This window comes from Staurois parvus, unplaced genomic scaffold (assembly GCF_062004578.1).
Source record: "Staurois parvus isolate SC_StPar_1 unplaced genomic scaffold, SC_StPar_1.0 ptg001418l, whole genome shotgun sequence".
In the NCBI taxonomy this organism is placed as follows: domain Eukaryota; kingdom Metazoa; phylum Chordata; class Amphibia; order Anura; family Ranidae; genus Staurois; species Staurois parvus.
In genome coordinates this window covers 2238636-2259642 of record NW_028319214.1, presented here as the reverse complement: position 1 = coordinate 2259642, position 21007 = coordinate 2238636, and the positions used below count along the sequence as shown (strand labels likewise).

General features: G+C 43.6%; 1 protein-coding gene across 9 annotated transcripts in view; it reads right to left on the bottom strand.

Moving 5' to 3' along the window:
* CLIP1 (CAP-Gly domain containing linker protein 1) overlaps positions 1-20297 on the bottom strand; it is a 182491-nt gene extending 162194 nt beyond the window's left edge. For all 9 annotated transcript variants that reach the window (XM_089662035.1, XM_089662028.1, XM_089662029.1 and 6 more), the window contains exon 1: positions 20148-20297. The gene's annotated coding sequence lies outside the window, so the exon portion shown is untranslated. The remainder of the gene's footprint in view (positions 1-20147) is intronic.
* Between the last annotated feature and the right edge of the window lie 710 nt (positions 20298-21007).

The window sequence follows — 21007 nt, the reverse complement described above, 5'->3', positions numbered from 1 at the left end:
TCCCTTGTCTCCTCCTCCCATGCTCGTCTCCAGGACTTCTCCAGAGCTTCCCCCATCCTCTGGAACTCTCTACCCCAATTTATCAGACTATCGCCTACTCTGCTCGCGTTTAGGCGATCTCTGAAAACCTCTCTTCAGGGAAGTCCATCCTGCCCTCAGCTAATAATGGAATCTTCTACTCTTCCAACAAGTCCATCCCCCACAGTTACTACCTTTTGTACCACTAGCCCCTCCCTCCTAGATTGTAAGCTCCAAGGAGCAGGGACCTCCTTTCCCTCTTGTATTGAACTGTATTGTTGCTGTATTGTCTCTCGTTATATTGTAAAGCGCTGAGCAAACTGTTGGCGCTATATAAATCCTGTATAATAATAAAGAAGATGATTTCAGCGGATTTAAAGAGTTATTAAACCAAAAATATAATATTCTACAGCTTACCAATCATCTTTTTACTTCTCTTTTCAACTGGAGATCTGGCCAGTAACCAGCCTCCTTGCCATCTAAATGAATACACGCCCAAGTGCTAATTGCAGGTAGCGATTAGGTGCGTTTATGCCACGTTTAGAGTTTTTTTGGCCATAAAACATTCCTCTACAGAACGCAATTCTTCTGCATTCAGGAGAGGGATGTTTCACTGGCCCTAAACTCTGCTGCTGTTAAACTCGAAAAAAAGTCTCTATGTGCATGGATGGTCAGGCTTTTGAGTTCAGAGGTTTGGGCAAAAAAAACCTCCAAAGCTCTTGAATGCACGTTCATGAGCAGCAGTGTGCATGAGGCCTAAAGGTTTACATACATAAAAGCTGATCATTGTAGGAACCACTGTCAGCGCTAAATCATTTGTTTCAAACATCTAACTGCTACATCTGCAGGACAGATTGTTCTGTTGAAAAACAACATACTTACTAGGCAGATCAGAAGGTGAAAAAAAAAGAAAGAAAGCCTAAAAGGAAAATCTAAATGTAGAAAAAGTGACACCCATTATTGAGGAACTTAAAGGATAAGTTCACCTTTCATAATGTTACATCTATATTCAGGGTGTAACATGGTATGAAATAACCAGCTCCTGCTCCCACGTTTTGACAGCTAGTAGGGGAGAGAAGATCCCCTGCTGTCACAATTCTTTGCGGGGCTCCGTCCGCGTCACTCATTCACAGTGTTCTGTGCATAAGAAACTACAAGCAGGGCTGTGGAAAAGGGGGACCAGACCAGCAGGGGGGTCCAGGCAGCTGGGTGTATCAGATGTAGGCAAGGAGGGTGATCAGAACAGCAGACGTGCGATTACTGGAACCGATCCCCAGTACGGCTCTTTCTGCCGCAGCTGAAAGCTGACTTCTCCTCTCCCTCCCATCGGCTTTCAGCTGCTGCAGAGAAAGCCATACAGGGGATCGATTCCAGTCATTTCCCCACATCACCCTTCTTGTGCACAATATGTTTCACCCTGCTGCCCAGGCCCCCCCTGTGTGCCCCCACCCCCACAGTGCTGCCGGCTTCCCTTCTTTCCACCGGCAGGTACAGGCACTAGGACAATAGGATCCTTTAGGATGGAGTGGGGGAAGGTTCTAGTAAATATGTCCCATTTACCAGCCCTTCCTTTCCTGAATGAACACAAAGAGTGATTGATACCAATCACTTGCTGAGTTCATTCATAACGGAATTCTAGTAAACTGTTTTTTTTTGTGGAAGGGGGTCCCTGTCAGTTTGGCTGTATGGGGCCCAGTGGTTACTAACAGCAGCCCTGACTACAAGTCCCGACATCCTTAGTGGCTGTCAGCTTGTAGTTCTCAATGAACTACCACGGCGCTAGTTTATGGATTCTTCCTGTCAGTATCAGGTTGCCCGTACAAGGCACAGCAAGCAGATACACTGAGAGGTCTGCAGGCTCCTACAACAAAAAATAATAAATGCATTTTTTTACCTGCAAAAAAAAGAAAAATTTGCATTTTTTAGTTTTTGTTGAAAGAGGAACTTACCCTTGTTATTAAAGATCCAAGCATTCACAATACCTTAGATCCCTTCATGAGGCTTTACACATTTTCGCAGAGAGAGAGATACATAGAGATATATATCTCTATCTATCTATCTATCTATCTCTCTATATCCTGACGAAAGAATCTAAGGTATTCCCAAAATCTTAATTACTTAAATTAGCAAATAAAGAATTTCATTTAGCTTTCTGCATTAATTGATAGGTAGTGAAAGTACAATAATCTACTACTGCGGTAATTTAGGTATATAAAAAGGTAAAATGTAATGTTAGAACATGGACAATATAAAGTATAATTATTGTAATTATTAACCTGAAAGTAGCTTCTAGACTCATATTCTCTATGCATACATTACTACGCAGAGCTTTGCCATGTTATTTATATATGGTTTTATATATGCCCTGGTTTACACTGATGCAATGCGCTATACGTTTTCAAGTGCGATTTCAGGGGGAGGTGCAGTGCAATTCTGCAGCACTTTTACACAGCTGCGATTTCTGTTCTAGCTACGTTTATGACATTACAAAGAGATGCATCTCGCACTGGAATTGCATTGCATTTGAACACCTATGCATTTTCACTGCGGTTTCCATTCAAGTTTACGGGGCTCAAGAACGCACCACATCGCACCAAACATGCACAGAACCCTTTTAGAAATAGCATTTGGAATGCATAGGTGTGAACTACTTCCATAGAAATCCATGTTATGTCCCTTGACATATGAATCTATAGGTTCTGGAAGGCATCAGTGTGAACCAGGGCTAATTGTCATTGTTCTATCAGAAAATACAGTTAGCATCCCTGCTTTGACACTGCTAAAGAACAGTTTATTTATCCCACCATTTTCATGAAGGTAGCCACACAGTTTGATAACCAAATAATTCACCCATCAACACTACCAGTGTGCATGGAAGAATCTTCACTGCTGGCTATTGTATTCAACAGCATCAGCTACTAGATTACAATGGTACTGGTGAACATTGACCATCCTACGGACCATTAACCACCTCCCATCCGACCGTTTTATATAAACGGCCGGACGGTGGCACTGCAGGGTCAGGTGGCCGTTTATAAACGGCCTCCCCGCACCTTGCTTGTGCGCGCTCCCTGGGAGTGCGCAGCACCACGATACGGTGCCCACTGTTTCCTCCGGACACAGTGAAATACCGATCGTCGGACGGGACCTCTGTACAAGGTCCCGATCATGTGATCACTGATTGGCCAATCAGTGATCACATGCAAAGTAGTAAGCAAGATGTCACTTGTGACAACATTGCTTACTACGTGTGAAATCTGTGAATGATCACAGAGGTCACATGGTACAAGGCTATTCACAACAGCCTTCTACCATGTGACAAGCTGTGACCAATCACAGCTCACCCAGTAGTTCTCAATGGCTGCAAGAATGCAGACAGAGAGAAAGAGAAATTATTGCCTTTACATCCTATATGGGTGTAAAAGCAATCAGTGTAAAAAAAAAATTAAAAAAATTAAAATCTTTATCACCCCCCCACAAGTAGTACAGTGTCACCATCATGACACTGTACTGCTAGGGTGACAGTATGTAAAGAAAAAAAATATGAAAATGTAAAGAAAATGTTTAAAAATTATAATTTTTGGTTATAAACTAATTTGGCTTTTTTTTTTTATTTTTTTTTTTAACTAAAAAGGTAACGGAATAAATTTTGGCCAAAATTTATGATAAAATATTATTTATTTGCAAAATTTTATAAGAAAAACATTTTTTTTCATTTACATAGCAAAAAAAAAATTAAAATCCAAGCGGTGAATAAATACCACCAAAATAAAGCTTTATCTGTCTAAAAAAAAAAAAAAAAAAAAACGGTAAAAAATTCATATGGGTACAGTGTTGGAATCATCATTCAAAGTGTGATAGCGCCGAAAGCTGAAAATTGCCCTGGACAGGAAGGGGGTAAAAGTGTCCGGACTGGAAGTGGTTAATTGGTTAATGAAAGGCTGGAGGTATTGAGCACATTGTGTAGTAGTTTTACATGGTTCCAGGTCTGTGGAACCGTTTACAAGTGCTTAATACACCCACTGGTCCCTCATATCCATCTTTAGCAGTTGTTATGGTAACCGCCAGGTACTAAGCGTGAGGCTAGCATGGTGCTCCGTGCCTCTGTAAAAGTCCAGAGGGGCGCAAGGCATCAGTGGGAGGAGCTTTGTGATGTTGTGCCAATCCAGCTGTAGGGATCAAGTTCTGGGTCTGGTAACTGAATGGGAGTTCATGGGTTACACGCATAAATACTGTTGTTTTAATGTGAGTGTAATTGCAAAAACGTACGTTTTTTCTAAATCTCTGGTAAAGAAATATGAAGTTTCCTGTGTGAAATCCCTGGTGTTTCGGCCAGGCCCTCTTCTTTCCTACTAAAAACTGACCACGCTAGGCATAAGAGCACAGTGTGGTCAGTTCTCTAGCTATGCTGGGAACTCAGTCTGCTCTCCTCCAATGATCAGACTTGTCCTGACACACCCCCTGCACAGCCTTTCACTAGGGAGATCAGTGTGTCGCTGTTTCTCCTCCCCTGGCTCTTGTGCAGTTGAGAACACACACACACACACTCACTCTCACACACACACTGAGTCATTTGCGGATCTAGAGTCTTTTTAGCACTTTGTTTCACTTCCTCTACTTGCACATTGGGACTTTTACTGGACTGTGTGTAACTGATTGGTTTGTATGCTTTTGAGCACACGACATAATTGGAATATTTTATTATTTACACTGATATATAATGATTATACACACACACAATTTGTCATGCATCTGCCTTCTCACGGCATTGCATGACAATGAAAATCAGTCTCTATAGTGCTCATTCACATAAACGCAACAAGGTGCAGTACATTTTTTTGGAAAAAGGGACATGCATTTTTGGCACATATTTGGTGCGTGAAAGCACCAGTCTCTTCCTCCTAGTAACAACAATGTTATAATAGATGATGCTAGTAAACGGCAAAAAACACAAGAAAAAAAAAATTAGACAAAAAAAAGTCAAACATGCTAAAAAAAAAAAAAAAAAAAAAAAAAAAAACAAACACACACTGAGGGCCCATTCATACCAGCTGCTACATTGCAACGCAGCAGCTTTTTTGCAGTATGCTCTGGCACGTTACAGCGTTCACTTTTTTTTTTAATGCTATCTTACCATCATAGGCATTTTTTTACACCAGTGTAAATTTCCCATCACTTTCCCGTTCTCAGGAAGCCACACACAGAGTGTTCAGCCAGCCATACACAAATGCTTCTTTGCACTAATGTTTCTCTGTACATGCATGATCTCCACATTTCCCAACCGCAAAAGTTACATTCAGCAAATACGTTGGAAGCATGTATGTGGGTGAACACTGATGCAAAGTAGCATTGGTGTTTACAAGAATAGGGCAGCATACAGTGCATCCAGAAAGTATTCACAGCACCTAACTTTTGCCACATTTTGTTATGTTACAGCCTTATTTCAAAATGGATTCAATTCATTTTTTTTCCCTCAACATTCTACAAACAATACCCCAGAATGACAAACGTGAAAGAAGCTCGTTTTGAAATCTGTGCAATTTATTACAAAAAAAAAAAAAAAAGCACATGTACAGAAGTATTCACAGCCTTTGCTCTATACTTTGTTGAAGCACTATTAGCACCAATTACAGCCTCAAGTCGTTTTGAGTATGATGCTACAAACTTGGCACACCTATTTTTGGGAAATTTCTCCCATTCTTCTTTGCAGTACCTCTCAAGCTCCATCAGGTTGGATGGAAAGCGTTGGTGCACAGCCATTCTCAGATCTCTCCAGAGATGTTCAAGTCTGGGCCACTCCAGGACATTCACAGAGTTGGTCTGTAGCCACTCCTTTGTTATGTGGGCTATGTGCTTAGGGTCTTAGACTGGGGCGACAGTTCATCATTCAACAGGACAAGGTCCAGAGCACTCTGGAACAGGTTTTCATCAAGGATGTCTACGTACATTGCTGCATTCATCTTTCCTTCGATACATCCCCACAGCATGCTGCCACCACCATGCTTCACTGTAGGGATGGTATTGGCCAGGTGGTGAGTGGTGCCTGGTTTCCTCCAGACAGGACGCTTGGCATTCAGGCCAAAGAGTTCAATCTTTGTTTCATCAGACCATAGAGTTTTGTTTCTCATGGTCTGACCAGTCCCTCAGGTGCCTTTTGGCAAACTCCAGGGGGGCTGCCATTTGCCTTTTACTGAGGAGTGGCTTCCATCTGGCCACTCTACCATACAGGCCTGATTGGTGGAGTGCTGCAGAGATTGTTGTTCTTCTGGAAGGTTCTCTCTTCACAGAGAAACGCAGAAGCTCTTTCAGAGTGACCATCGGGTGCTTGGTTACCTCTCTAACCAAGGCCCTTCTCACTCGATCGCTCATTTTGGCCGGGTGGCCCGCTCTAGGAAGATTCCTGGTGGTTCCAAACTTCTTCCATTTACGTATGACGGAGGCCACTGTACTCATTGGGACCTTTAATGCTGCAGACACTTTTCTGTACCCTTACCCATATCTGTGCCTTGATCCAATCCTGTCTCGGAGGTCTACGGACAATTCTTTGGACTTCATGGCTTGGTTTGTGCTCTGACATGCACTATTAACTGTGGGACCTAATATAGACAGGTTTATGCCTTTCCTAATCATGTCCAATCAACTGAATTTCCCACAGGTGGACTCCAATCAATTTGTGGAAACATCTCAAGGATGATCAGTGGGAACAGGATGCACCAGAGCTCAATTTTGAGTGTCATGGCAAAGGCTGTGAATACTTATGTACACGTGGGTATTTTTTTCATTTTTTATTTTTAATAAATTGCAATGATTTCAAAACAAACATCTTTCACGTTGTCATTATGGGGTATTGTTTGTAGAATGTTGAGGAAAAAAATTAATTTAATCCATTTTGGAATAAGGCTGTAACATAACAAAACGTGGCAAAAATTAAGCACTGTGAATACTTTCTGGATGCACTGGATAACATTTCACTTGTAGGACAAGCTGTACACATTGTGTGTGGCTCCCTGGGCATGGGAAAATTGATGGGAAAGGTTTACTATGCATAAAAACAAAATGTCTATAACTGTCAATGTGCATGTACCTTACCACAAAACAATATCAAACAGGTTTCCTATTAAGAGCAACATTCCAGCCTTATACAAAAAAACTGTATTTAGCAATACTCAGTAGACATTTTATTTAGTAAAAGATAAAAATTTTCATCCAATCTCTTATCTGCATTAAATTTTCTGCTTGGTAACTACATACGGCTGCCTGCATAATCATTTACTAAAACAGTCTGAAAATGCACACCAGAATGTTTACTTGTTCACACATTTTCCTTACAGAAGTCTCAACTTAACATACCAGAACAAGAAAGGAACAATAAGTCGTATGGCACGATCTAATATGTGAAGAGGCTGCGCTTCTCCTCCAAGCACTGCAAGTTAAAGTGAACCTGTTACCAATATTGATGACTGGTATTTTGTCCTCTGGAAGCTGTTTCCCAAAAAAGTCAGACTGGCAGCTATTAGCAGATCTTCCCTATTGCTTTCAAAGCCAAATCCATCTTTCTGACCATGTTGAGACCCATATTTAGTCCACAGCCCCCCCCCCCCACCCCTCACTTATGGAATCTGGGGGTTCCTCTCCCCACTAGCTTCTATCATTTTTGAATTTTGCTCCGCCTGCAGAGCCACATCACCCATTCACAGAGATCTCTGAACTCAAAAACTACAAGTTCAAACTGCCACCATGGCAGAGGGACTTGAAGTTCTCAAAGCAGCACTAATGCAGTGATGTCACCACACTTGGTCCATCGATACTTTCTCCAACTCCATAACTAAAGGTCCATATCTTGGTACGATCCTGAGCTGGAGGAGTCATCTGCAGGTGCAAGATTACTGCACCCACAATCCACCGATCACAGTTACAATGCTTTACAGGCTCCAATGCAGAAAAACATATAAATCCATGGTGCCCAACCTGCGGCCTAAGGGCCCTTTAGTATTGTAACATTGATTAGGGTAATAGCATAGATCTCTGCTAGCCTCATGTACCATGTGCCCAGTCTCAGACTGTCTTCTGCAGCATATCCCCAGCCAGAAATATAGCTTTTCCACAATCTCTGGTCCTCATTTCCTCTATTAGGTCTGCAGTTTTTGACAGTCCTCTCAAGCATTACATATACTAAACATTATGTATAGCACTTCGGTGATGTTAGGGGCCACATCTGAGGTGCCCTTTAAGTTGACAACCACTGATCTAAATAGCAGAGATGCATGGCTGAACAGCAGCATCAGCCTGGATCACTGTGTGATCACAAAAACTCTAGGAATAATACGAGATATCTGGATAAAAGGTAAGTGCAGGGGTTAAAAAAAGCAGACATTAGGAGAAGTAAAAATGCATAAATCAAGATGAACTCAGGAAGGACTTGGGTGTCAAAACTGTAATGACAGGAAAGGGATTGCTCTACAGGCCAACAGATAGGAAATACCTTTTTTTCTTCTTGCATCCCACGGGAAAATAAACAGATACAGCATTAAGAACTTTCAAGGCGAAAACAGACATGTTACCTAGCAGTTCAACATAAAATTAAAGCAAATCTCTTAGCAAATGGTTAAAAACCATCTGTAAATAGAAGGACTTCAAATTTTGTTCAGTTAGTCTTGTATATATTCCTGTATCAGCTGAATGCTCAATAGACAATACATTTGTATGGCCAATCTAGAAATGCAATGTTTAAAATGAGCGTACACAAAGCAAGAGCCTACAAAGCTACAACTGACCAGGACAGTGTCAGCGAGCAATTTGTATGGGTTCTGCCCCCCCCCTTCCCGGTACTCTGGTCTCCTTCCCAGACATGCTGGCAGGCTTATTTATTTATTTATTTCAGGTACTTATATAGCGCCGTCAATTTACGCAGAGCTTTACATATATATTACATTCACATCAGTCCCTAACCCTCAAGGGGCGTACAATCTAAGGTCCCTAACTCACATTCATACATACACATACTAGGGCCAAACTAGACAGGATCCAATTCACCTACCAGCATGTCTTTTGGAGTGTGGGAGGAAACCAGAGTACCCAGAGGAAACCCACGCAGGCACATGGAGAACATGCAAACTCCAGGCAGGTGGTGCCATGGTTGGGATTCGAAACAACGACCCTAGTACCGCCAGGCGGAAGTGCTAACCATTTAGGTTCATTGGCTTTTGTCTAAATTGGACCTAGTATGTGTTTAGGGTCTATAAATCCAAACTTCAGCCTCCTAGGCAGATCCTGGCAACACTGTGTAGTGCAGCTCTGGTATGCATTTCTGTCAGAATAAATAAGGTTCCAAGGTTAGAAGTCCAGCAAAGATCACAACACAGTCATGGTAATAGGAAATGAGAAGGGGCACCTCCCTGAGTAAAGTGGAGATGTGTACCACGTAATACTGGCAGATATTTCAACACGACCTGGAATAAAATGGTAGATAATGTAAAGAGAGCACAAACACCATGAGACTATATAGTCTTCAGAATGGTAGATTTTAAAAGGGGATCTCCAACTTTGTGCAAGTTCTCCTTTTGCTGGTAATGTTCCCATGCAGGGATACATTTCTTCCAACTCCTGTACAGCCCATTTGTTTTTGATTCTTTGTATCCAATACACATCCTTTTTGGTGAAATAGTTCTTACATATGAAAAAAAAAGTTCCAAAATGGTCCAAAAGGCCTACTCTGACACAGTAATTCTGCGCTTGTCTGCACATGGTAGACATGGGCTGTCATAGTGGAATTTTATACTTTACTGTAATCATATGAGGTGTTGAACAACATTGCATAAACGGATCAAAACTATTGTCCTGCAACTCTAAGGCTTGGTTCACATCTGTGCGGGTGGTGCTGCTGCGGATCCGCACAAAAATCTGTGCAGCCGCACCACCCACACAGAGGAATGCGGACCCGCGGGCGGGTGCTATTATTTCTAATGGCACGCCACCCGCACTGGAAATCACAACAGAGGTTCCCATGTGGGCTGTGGTTTCCAAAGAGTGCAGGGACTTCTTCCCTGAGTGTCCCAGGGCACGGGAGTCCATTCAAATGAATGGGCTTTCGTGCCTTGGCAAATCGTGGCCCGCATGGCCGCATATATGTGAAGCGGGGGTAAAGGCACTTGACTAAATCTCTAACTCTTCAAACATGCCCCTATAGCGTTAGTATGGGCGTTAGACAGGAGTTAATGAGCGCTAGTATGGGTGTTTTATAAATGTTAAAAATGCTTCCCAAACACCCTATGTGCGGTATTGAGCCGTTTTACAAGCGTTAAAACCGCACCACAAATGCCTATAATAAACGAATGGTATTAACACGCCACAACTGCACTGCAAATGCCTGCTAGGGCATTTGAGGAGCGTCACCATAGACTTGAATAGGAGGCGACGAAAGGCTTCAACTCCTCCAGACTCGACGACATGAGGCTTCAATTTTGAAGCGACGCAACGCTAACACTTCATGTTTTTATAATGTGAACAGCACTGTGTGCTGCCCATAGGACCATTACCATAGACATTTGAGGAGCATTAAAATTGCTCCTCAAATGCCTGCTTTCAAAGCCAGTGTGAGTTAGGCCTAACTTCTTTGTTGTAAGTCTGCCTCTTGTAGTTATGTTTGACAAGTGCAATATATGTCAATGCCTTGACATACAGGGGTTGGACAAAAACATGGAAACACTACATGATTTGCAGGTGTTATAGTGATGACATGTTTCGCATTGAAAGCAGAAGTGATGTAACATTCTTTTGCTTCCACTATGTGATGAGACACTCAGCTAAGAGGTGGGAAGCCTCACTTTTGTCACTGCAAAGCTCAATCTCAGTGTTCATGGGACTCAGTCTTTGGAGGACTGAGATTGAGCTCTGCAGTCACTTTTGCAGCAGCTGTTTTCTAATTCTGGGTCCTGCGCAGTGTCCCTTTGTGTCTTCCAGTCGGTTGACCATGTTGACCGCGCATATGCTTATCAAACGTTTTCCCAGAAACTGTACATGCCGTCATAACCTTTGATACTGTACCTCGTGACACGGCAAATAAATTAGCAACTTCAGTCACAGAGGCACCAGCTAAGCGGCACCAACAATTTGCCCTCTTTGAAGCTCAGTAAGCTCTGACATGACTCCGTATTACTAGCAGCGCACAGTCAATGACGAAAGTGAGGCTTCCCACCTGTTGGCTAGGTGTCTCATCACACAGCGGAAGCCAAAGAATGTTACATCACTTCTGCTTTCAACATGAAAGATGCCATCGCTTTCACACCTGCAAATGCTGTAGTGTTTCCATATTTTTGTCCAATCCCTGTACATATTTGGTCATTACAGAAGTGTTGCACTTCTCCCTCCATGGGCATTTTATAACGGACAGGGTCAGACTTCAGCCACTGCAGTGCATGCTGCTTAAACCTACTCAGCGAACTGTAGGTTTACATTCCTCATGCACACTGGATGTTTTTACAGTGGCTGTTTTTGGCTTTTGATGTTTTTTTTCTACAGCCAGTAAACCCCCCAGCATGTTATCCTATGTATCCATGCACACAGACTGTAATCAGCGTTTTTTTGGCTGGAAAAAAAAAAAACAGAACTAGTTGGTTTCTAGAGTTTTTTAGCTGTAAAAACGTTCTAATGCTGAAAAATGTGACAAAATGCCGTAAAACTCCACTTTTTTTACTACAAAAACCACTAAAAAAATACAAATGCGGGAAAATATAGCTAAACGATAATGCAAAAAGGCTAAAAAAAAAACCCTGAAAAGCATGAGGGCTTAAAGCAAACCGGCACAAAAGAGAAGTTCATTATAAACTACAGTGGGCAGCCTAAAACATAAGCTTTTAAAGTGGAGTTCCACTCACTCTGTCAAAAAATAAAAGTCAGCAGCTACAAAAACTGTAGCTGCTGACTTTCAAAAAACAGCCACTTACCTGTCCCTCGGTGTGTCCCCCACAGCCCGTTTCACCGGCTGTTCTGTATTCCAGGAGGCCGGCATCTTCAGTGTGGGCACCCGGCTGTGACAGCTTACAGATTCACAGCCAGGTACCCACTGCGCATGTGCGAGTAGCACTGCACTTCGTGGATGGTCCTGTAGTCTTCTGTGACCTGTCACGTGTCCCAAAAGACTACAGGGAGGGAGGACACCTAGGCGATGGGACCGGAAGTGGAAGCGGGTACCTGTCAAATTCGGGTATCCACTGCCCCCCCCCCCCCAAAGGTGCCATTTTGGGTGGAGCTCCACTCTAAATCACAGTTTGCCCCTCAAGAGCAAACTGGAGCTCCCCAGAAAGTTTCAATTTCTTCATACTGAAGACTAGGTAAAACCCACACCCCACTGCTACTACACCTAAATGACAGGCCCACAGTCAGGGGAGATCAGAAGTCAAAAAGGTATATGCTGTCAGCTGGTTGTAGTATGGTGGTCACCTAGCTCATAAAGTTGCTAAAGCTGCTGGATTAGCAGGAAATCTGTGCAACTATCATTTTCAGTAAGAAGGGTCAGCAATAAAACTGCTAGAGAGTGCACCTAAAAACAAATCTACGTAGCTAGTCTGTGGCTTGATTTTCTGATGAGACTTCTGAAACCACAGCAATAGCCTTGTAAATGGGAAGGACAATTGGAGCCAAGCAGGAAACTGAAGAAGTTACTGCTAGCTTTGCACATAGCAAAACATTACATCACTACACTGGGTGAAAAGCAGCCACACAGCCAACATGTACTGATAGGACATGATGTCCAACTCTCAGAAAAGCACTTGCAGTGCCAGATCTGGTCCTGACACTCAGGCTAGGCTTCTTCAAAGTAAGCAACACGAGGGCTCCACTGGTGCTTGTGTGAGAGCATTACTACCATTTACCATGGACAGGGTATATCAGCTTCACAATCCAAAGCATGTCTAACATGGTTTGCCATTGGACTGCTCTGACCTGCTTTAGCCAAGCCTATGAGGTACTCAGTTAGTTTGGGAATTGTTTTAGGCTCAGTTCACACTAGCTTTGTCAGCATGTGTCAGACAGGCGTTTGGGAAGCGTTTTTAATGCTTCTCAAATGCCTATGAAAATTCTGCACATGGCAGCACACAGTGCTGTTCACACTGAAGCGTTAGATTCGCATTGCGGCAAAACTGACGCCTGATGTTGAGTAAGGAGTAGTTGAAGCCTCCCATTCAAGTCTATGGTGCCGCTCCGCAAACACCTGGCAGGCGGTTGCGAAGTGGTTGTGGAGTGTTAATAATATTTAACTTCATTATAGGCGTTTGTGGTGCGATTTTAACGCTTGGCAAACGCCTATTAACCGCCTCAAAACCGCACATAGGGTGTTTGGGGAGCGTTAAAAATGCTTCCCAAACGCCTGTCAAACGCTATAGGGACATTTGGCAAGAGTTAGAAATAAAATCAAGTGTGAACGAGCCCTTAGGCTGCTTCAGCGTGGATTTCCTAGATTATAAACCCTAACGAGCAGGGCCCTCTGTTTCCTCTTGTACCAAATTGTATTGTAACTGTAATGTCTGCCTTCATTTTGTAAAACGCTGCACAAACTGTTGGCACTATATAAATCCTGGATAATAATTTTAAGATGCTTCTTCTAGTGGCTGTCACATTCCCAATGACATGTATGAAGAAGTAAAGGATTTCTAAACAGACAAATGTCCTCGTAAATAAGTCCTAAAGCAGTACGTGATTTTCAGGAAAACCTGGAGATCCCCTTAAAGCCTCTTCCAAAGTCAAGGATATGCACTGCTGAACATATAGCAAAATACTGTATATTCAACCCCAGGCACATACATTCCATCGTTTCTGAAATATCAGATTACTGCCTATATGCTTGTCTGGCTTTCATTAACATAACACTGAAAACTCAAACAAGCCAAGGATGGCGTTCCTCAGGTATCCCACACCTCCATTCAGATTTTAATTTACACTAGTCTGTCTTTTTCTTGGCAGCACACTATGAGGGAGTGAAACAAATGACATCTGTATGCAAAATACACATCAAACTCAGCAAATGTGAAGAGCAAGGTGTGAGCCAAACGCAGGACTCTCCCATAAACTTCAACTTTCAGAACACAAGCATTCACACGCCCTGATCATCTGGATGGAGGTCATTTTATGGGTCACTAGATCTCCCCCTGGAACCCCATATCCCCACTCTTCCCAAATCTGCGAACCTTCAAGGAATCAACATCAACGTTTTCACAAAAACACTTAAAAGATCTACCATTTTTTTTTTTTTCAAATAACATCGGCATTGATTACAATACAAAAAATAATTATTGACAATCCAACATAAGATTACTAGAAAAGTGTCCTTTCATGTTGTGAGTTCTGCCTGTCTGCTGGCCACCTCTTTCCACAACGCCCTGGATTCCCTGAATGCTTTGCAGCTTCTCCTCTGCTGTTTACTTTCAGTTTCCAAGAACTACATATCCCATGGTGCCTTGCTGACTGCAAGCTGTGATTCCTGCACTGACTCCGCCTCCTGAAACTCCTCCTCTCAGCACCTCTGTAGTTCAGAAGGCAGGCTCTAAAAAATGTGTGACAGCGCAGTTGTGTGACAGTGCAGTGCCTACTCACAGGCCATAGTGAATTCGTGCCATACAAGTAAATGTGTGGGGACCTTCACAAAATTTACAGACTTCAAGAATTTGTTCAGAATAGTAGGCGTAGGCTTGAAATAATTGAAATATAATGTGAAAATGAATATATGATTTTATAGTTTGGCCACAGATGCACTTAAAGTGGATCTGCACCCAACCCATAACCTGTTTTTTTTTTCAGCCCCATTCACCTTAAAGTGGTAATAAAAAAAAAAAAAAAAAAAAACTGGTCCCCCCACAGGGTAAAGTCATAAAATACTAGTATGCACCGCATACTAGCACATTATGACAGACTTACCTGTGAAACGGATTCCTCCAGCGGCATGCTGTCACTGCTGACAGGCAATCCATCTTCACCCAGTATTCTTCCGGGTTCGCTGGCAGTGGCCAATTAAATGACCAAGCTGCGATGACATCACTCCTAAGCATGCACACGGAAGTCGCTGTGTAGGGCACAGGGCTCTGAAGGAACAGCACGGACATGCTGTCCCCTCAGAGCACGGACATGCTGTCCCCTCAGAGCACGGACATGCTGTCCCCTCAGAGCACGGACATGCTGTCCCCTCAGAGCACGGACATGCTGTCCCCTCAGAGCACGGACACGCTGTCCCCACCGAGCACGGGCAGCGGTGACATCACCAGCGGCTACAAAGGTAAATATCGCCTAAACTGCACATTTAGAATATTTACAGTACCTACAGGTAAGCCTTATTATAGACTTTCCTGTAGGTACAAATTAAAAAAAAAAAAAAAAAAAAAAAAAAAAAAAGAAGGAGTTTACTCCCACTTTAAGGTGGTATCTGCAGATTTCAGATACTTTCCCATCCAGCGCTGTCCAGCTGAGATCCTCTAACACCTGGCCACAGCTCTGTCCCATTCTGCCATGTTATTTCAGATGTCACTGAGAGGCCTGCCAGCTCTTCCTGGTTGAGTGGGTGGGCCTCCCAATGATGCACCGATAGGCCCGCACCCTCCTCCTTTGCTCTTTGGAAGGCTATGCCTCCTGGGATATGTCACGTACATATCCCGGGAGGCACAGTGGACAGTGTACATGTCATTCACCTAAGAGAGGCCTGCCAGCTCTTCCTGGTTGAGTGGGTGGGCCTCCCAATGATGCACAGATAGGCCCGCTCCCTCCTCCTTTCCTCTTTGGAAGGCTATGCCTCCTGGGATAGGTCACGTACATATCCCGGGAGGCGCAGTGTACATGTCATGCGCCTAAGCCGAATGAAGTGCAATTGGAGGCGGGACCAGACCTTTTTACTGAAAAAAAAACCAAAACAAAAAAAAAAAAAAGGTAAAAATAAAAACAAAAAAAAAACGGTGCGATACCTGTTGAGCGGAAAAGGAGGGGTGAAGTGGAGGGAAGTAGTAGAAGAGGGTGAAGGTAAGCTTTAACCAGCCTCCCTCCTTCAGCGAAATGGTAAATGTGTTGTATGCTACCAGTCATCATTACCAATTTAGTATATGACATCCTATTTATTTCCCGCCATCCTCTACTCTCTTCCCTTTTCTCTCTGTATTGTTTTGTAGAACTAATGAAACAATTAATAATAAAAAACAAATACAATCAGCAGTTGTGAACCTCTCTCAAGGGCCACCTAGCAATGTAACACATGTAGCAGAAAGAGTTTAAACCAGTAAGGTTTTTGTTACAAAGTATCACATCAGCTGGATCTCACACTGCTGAACCTCCTGGAGGTATGTACTGCAGGAACTATTTTTTTTTCCAACTATTAACCTGTATTAATTAAATATGTATAAGAGTCAGCATACATACATCTGACCACACCATCTAAAGCTGGCCATTCACTATACAATCTGAATGCACGATCTACTTCAGATTGACCAAAATTATGTAATCAGGGGATGAATCTAAACAATCCATTCTGTTTGTATCCAGTCAAGCAGGCCCCTGCACTACATGGGTCTTGGTAGAGCTAACAATCAGATTGTAGAGTGTATGGCCAATTTAAAGTGGAACTAAACTTGACTAATAAACTGCAAGCAGGCAGCTCTTTGTTATTGTAGAAGAGACATAGCACGTTTCTTCTGCAATAAACACCTAACCTGTCTGCTGTAGAAATAAGAAGAGATAACCTGGTTACCGCACACCTCACCCGGGCCGAGTGGTTAACAGGTAGACGTAGCCTCAGCTCAATTCATCCAAGTCATGTCCCCAAAATGTTTCGTCCCACCTGGGGGCAAGTCTTGGTGGCATGGCTTGGAGGAATCAAGTGGAGGCTGCTTTTCCCTGCGAACCATTCGGGCCGGACGAGGTGTGCGGTGGCTGGGCTAATCTCTTCCTATTTTTACAGCACGCTTAAGGCCTGGCCGAACCTTTCCCCAGCCTGCACCATCATTAATCAGCAGCGTGCAATGCATTGGATCTTGTTAGCCTGAGCGGGGCCACAAAGCAGTTGTCATGTGTAACGCTTATTCAGTTTTTAACATGTTACTGTACAACCGGCCCTTGCAACCCCCTGGGCTGTTGAGCACTGTGGTAGTTCATGGATTCTTCCCGTCACTGAATATGAAGTACAGGCTGACAGCTCACAACGACAGTCTGCAGGAGACCTGCATGGCACCAACCAGCTGCTGATTATTGATGCAATGCTTTCTAATGAACTAAAACAATATTTAGTAAATACACTTTTTTTTACCTGCAAAAAGAAAAAAATGTGCATTTATCATTTTTTGTTACAAAAGTTAACTTATCCTATAACCTGCCTGCTCATAATCTTCTGTTGAATGCACACTGTACTGCACACCCCGGCATGCATTCCTGGCACACTCCAGCTGTGCTGAAATGATGGACTTCCATACACGTGTGGAATGACGTCATCCCTTGGCCAGTCAATCAAGAGGTTCAAAAACCCACCACTCGGAAGAAGATTGTACAATCAGATTGTATAGTTTAGAGCCATCTTAAAAAGAGATTGTACAATCAGTCTGTAATGTGCAGAATCAACTTAAAGGAGACTGTACAATCAGATTGTAATGTGTAGAGTCATCTTAACGGAAAATGGACAATCAGACTAATGTGCACAGCCAGCTTAAAGAAGATTGTGCAATCATATTGCCACCTTAACCTCTTGCCTGCCAGAGGATTTACCCCCCTTCCTGAACAGACCATTTTTTGCATTACGGTGCTGCGTTACTTTGACTGATAATTGTGCGGTCATGCAACGCTGCACCCAAATGAAATTTATGTCCTTTTTTTCCCGTGAATTGAGCTTTCTTTCTGTGGTATTTGATCGCCTGTGTGTTTTTTATTTTTTGCTCTATAAAAAAAAACAAACAAAAATGACAATTTTGAGAAAAAAACAATATTTTTGACTTTTTGCTATTAAACATGTCCAGTAAAAATTTTTTTAAAAAAATCTAATTTTGTCTAAAATGTATTCTGCTACATGTCTTTGCTAAAAAAAAAAATCCCAATACATGTAAATTAATTGGTTTACGTGAAAGATTTAGCGTTTACAAATGGCGGTATATATACTTGGATATTTTTTTTCTGTAATTATTACTAATAATGGCGGCAATCAGCGACTTATAGTAGGACTACGGCAGGCATTCTGACACTGGGGAACACTGGCTTGGTGTCACTGTACAGTGATTAATGCTAAAAAAAAAAAAAGAAAAAAAAAGAAGCACTGACACTGTACTAATGGCACTGGGCAGGAAGGGGTTAACATGAGGGGCGATCAAATGGTTAACTGTGTGCTGGGAGTGTTTTACATAGGGGGCGATGTCCGTGTACACAGCCATCCAAAGCAGTGTGCCCGAGCTGACAGGGAGAACTGTTAGTAAACAAAACAGTTCTCTTCCCCATCTGAGATTGTCGGAAATCACCAGGTGCCAGCGAGTAATCACCGGCTGGGACCCGGTGATTGACAGCCGCTGCTGGGGGCTCGGGTAGGGAGCGCACACGCCCCCTACCCGAAAATGCAAAATCACGTATATATACACGTGATTTTCCGCACTCGTGCCGCCCTGTAGCAGTATTTCTGTTATAAGGTGGACGGGAAGCAGTTAAAGAAGATAGTACAAACAGGTTGTATTGTGTACAGCCAGTTTAAAGCAGGCCATAGGATTATGCAATTTTCTTCTTTGCACTCGATTCCCCCATCAACACAGTCAATGTTGAAGGGGGAATCCCTCCCGCAGAGATATTGTGTTCACCCAGCAAAGGGGTGGGAGAGCCGTGCCTGCCAGGAGAACACAGGGATTACTGCTAGCACCTATAGCAGCTGACAATCACATGAAAAATCCAACACGCTAGTTGTACCCAAGTCGTACAACAATTGAATTGGGTACAATCAGCCTGCCCATAGATGGTTCGAACCTCAGCCAGTCTCTGATCAACCAGCTGAGATTTGAACCATCTATGGCCAGCTTAAATCAGATTGTACAATCAGATTGTAACATGTGACGTGAGCTTAACCACCTTACAACCATGCAGTAGCCAAATGACAGCTACAGCGCGGTTGCCCAGTTCTGGGAAGGCGTCATAGGATGTCCTCCCAGAACACGCCCCCTGCGCTGTCTGTGATCGCTTTGTCCTACGGACACAGCTGATCACATGACATGGTAAAAAGCCAATCACTGATCCAATGACACAGCTGATCACAAAGTAAATACAGTTGCCGGTTATCAGCAGCACTTTCCTCACTCTGTCACAGCATGAGGAAAGTACTGCCAATAGCAAGCATGTGTCATCTGCACTGATAATCATGGTCCTGAATATCAGTGCCGCCTATCAGTGCCTCCTCATCAATTCCCATCAGTGCAGCTTATCAGTGCTGCCTATCAGTTCAGCCTCATCAACGCACATCAGTGAAGGAGAAAAATTACCGGTTTGCAAAATGTTATAATAGAAACAAAGAAAAACGTTTTTTGCTCTTTTTTTGTTTACAGTGCAAAAAAAATAAAACACCCAGATGTGATTGGATACCACCAAGAGAAAGCTCTATTTGTGTGAAAAAAATGATAAATATTTCATATGGGTACAGTGTCGCATGACCGCGCAATTGTCATTCAAAGTGTGACAGTGCTGAAAGGTGAAAATTGGCCTGGGCAGGAAGGGGTTAAAATAAAGCCCCCCCAGAGTACAGGGTATCCCCCCATAGGTGTTCTTTGTAGAGCAGAGACCCCCTATTGATGACCCCTAGTAAGTGTCAGCACCATCCCCCAATGTCCCTCTGGGCTCATCAAAGGGAGGTTCTCATCCAATCAGTGGGGCATCACCCCACCCCCACCAGGCAGTGCAGGTTCCCAATGAGGAGATGAGTGGGGGACCGGTGCATCCATCGGGGGAGGGGGCAGCCTCTTGGCCTATGTTCCCGTTCGTGCTGAGATTCCTCCAGGTGACACTGAGGAGCCCAGGGGCCGCGGTGCAGGCTGGGAGAGAGCGGTGATGCAGGCCTTTCCCTTCAGCAGAACAGAGCAGGAAAGGCTGTGTGCACCAGCACCAGACATAGCGCCCTCTGCAATCCCTACTATCGAGCCGCCACTCACCGTCTATTCCCTCGGCCGCTCCGCTCTTCTCCGGTGTGACACGGACCGGGCACCGAACCAAGTGCGCGCGCAGCCCCGACCACCTCAGTCAGCCGCGAGCCCAAGCTCCTGAGTCTGTGGATGTCAGCAGCCGCGGGGCGGGGCGGGGACGTCACTGGCGGCCCTCGGATTGGCGGGTTCAGATCACTGCTGCGGCACTGCGATGTGACTAGGATGGGCGGATCCAGATACCGGGAACATGATGTATAGTCAGCTGTCAGCGCTCTGCTACCTCCATACCGGGACCGGATCGTACCGTCACCTGGAGATCAGGCTACGGAGACCCCATCAATACAATCCCCATCGTAGCCACCTCAATACCGGGCACTTCACCCCCTCCTGCCCGGGCCAAGTTTCAGCTTTCAACACTCTTACACTTTGAATGACAATTGTGCGGTCATGCAACACTGTACATACATGACATTTGTATCATTTTGTTCACACAACTAGAGCTTTCCTTTGCTGGTATTTATTCACCACTGGGGGGGGGGTTGATTTTTTTGCTAAATTAACAAAAAAGACCACACATTTTGGAAGAAAAACACGTTTTCTTGGTTTCAGTTATAAAATTTTGCAAATAAATAATTGTTCTTCATAAATGTAGGTCAAGATGTATTCTGCTACATGTCTTTGGTGAAAATAACCCAAATCACCCCCCCCCCCCCTCACATCATAGCCGATTTTGAAATTGTGGAACTTACAGTGAAGTTGCATGATTTCAAAATCGGGTGACCTGCTGATTTCCTTGAGATTTCCAAGACATCTGACATGGATGTCTATGCAAATCGCAACAAAAGTAGTGCATGTACTACATTAGAAAT